Source organism: Papilio xuthus, unplaced genomic scaffold, assembly GCF_000836235.2.
Source record: "Papilio xuthus unplaced genomic scaffold, Pxut_1.1 DF829660.1, whole genome shotgun sequence".
Classification (NCBI taxonomy): domain Eukaryota; kingdom Metazoa; phylum Arthropoda; class Insecta; order Lepidoptera; family Papilionidae; genus Papilio; species Papilio xuthus.
Genome location: NW_013528989.1, coordinates 2,256,616 through 2,258,625, shown reverse-complemented (window position 1 = coordinate 2,258,625; position 2,010 = coordinate 2,256,616).

Here is a 2,010-nt window from a genome sequence, read left to right as displayed (position 1 = left end):
AATTGTCCCGGCTCGCCCGGTGAAATACCACGACCACACAGAAGACAGGCGTCAAGTGGAAGCTATTCCAACTACAGTCTGATGAGTGTGCGTCCCGGAGGCCTAATTTAGTCCTCTTTCCCTTTCCATCCATTTTCTTATAAGGAAAGGATGGGAAGTGGAAGTGGACTTTCCGGATGAGAGGATGCATGGAAAGGGAAGATATTTTCTTTCTGTGCATCCTCTCCTCCGTCGATTAACGGTAGGCATATGCAATAGCGTATGTCTATGGGCAACGGTCACATCGCTATTTCAGCGATTTCAGGTGGCCGATCGCTCGTTTGCCACCTTATAATATAAAAAGAAACATAGTTAAAGCTTGTTTCAAAAGTATTTTTATATTTTTTAATTTAATTATGGTCGATATTAAAGCAGTATGTACATCACTAGTCTATTACTTTTTAAAAATGGCTGCCGTATATCTTGGGGGTTAATTAACAAAACACGGACACAGAGGGGGACTAATTCTGTATTTTAATTTGCTAACGCAACATTGTTACGGATTAAATATGGTTATATAATACACTAGCTGTCGCCCGCGACTCCGTCCGCGTGGACATACGAAAAAACTTAATAAGTATAGCTTATGTGTTCTTTCGGACTATCTTCTATACGTATGCTTTAATCGAGATCCGTTTAGCCTTTCTAGAGATATCTTCAAACATCCATCCATCCACACCACATCCATCTTAACATTCGCATTTATAATATTAGTAAGTTAAATAAAAAAGCAGGCGAGGCATAAATTCGAAAAAAAAATAATAAATAGTATCCTATGTCCGTCTCCTGGCTCTAAGCTACCTCCTCAACAATTTTCAGGCATATCGGTAAAGACGTTCTTGAGTTATAAATAGTGTAACTAACACCACTTTCTTTTATATGTTTTTGTAGATTGTTATAGATACCCAATAGATTCGAAATAATAGCTGTTGTACGAGATTCCGTTCGCTTAGTATTTATAAAAAGTAAATTAGTAGTCTATGTGTTCTTCCAGACTATGTTCTACATCTTCTAGATCCATTCAACCGTTCTGTAGATACATTATAACATACATCCAAATATTTTGATTTATAATACCCATGTATTCATTTATTTATTATCAGATCATCATCAGCTCACTATACGTCTCCACTGAGGGGCTCGGAGCCTACCATAAGTTATGTGACTAGGTCATAGTCAACCACGCTGCGCCAAGTGCGGGTTGACTTCACACATATAGTTGACTTTCTCAGATATGTGCAGCATCACGATGTTTTCCTTCACCGTAACAACATAGGATAAATGTACATCTGTAAATCGGAAATCGAAAAACACATTGGTATATGGCGGGATTCGAACTCAGGACCTTCAGATAACAAATCAAGAGCTGAAATCCCTGAGCCATCGACGCTCTCGAAAATAAAAAAATATACAAAATATATTATGTTAAAAATAGAGCACCACCGGCTGCGGAATCCCATGACTCAAACAACCAGTGGTGAGGGCTGCAGAGACAGGAACCTTCTCACGATGCGCGCGTTTTCTAGGATAACTGCCTTTCGTATCGGACCCTTAATCCAACTGTTTATTTTATTTTATTTTTATAAGAGAAGGGGGGCAAACGAGCCGCGGGTACACCGAGGTGATCAACGACACCCATGGACATCTGCAACGCTAGAGGAACTGCAGATGCGTTGCCGGCCTTTAAGGAAATGGTATGCTCGCTTCTTGAAGATCCCTAAGTCGTATTGGTTTGGAAATACCGCCGAGGACAGACCGTTCCACAACGCGGCTGTGCGAGGCAAGAAATTGCGCGAGAATCGCGACGTTGTGGTATGCCAGCCATCTAGGTGGTGTGGATGGAACCTGGCGGTCTGTCGTGTCGTCCGATAAGCGAGAGCTTCTTGAGATGTTTGTCGAAGCTCCCATTTAACTCAACTATAATACCAGTAAGATAGATAACCTTATCCAAAGCACAAAGCTAAGGCCTGT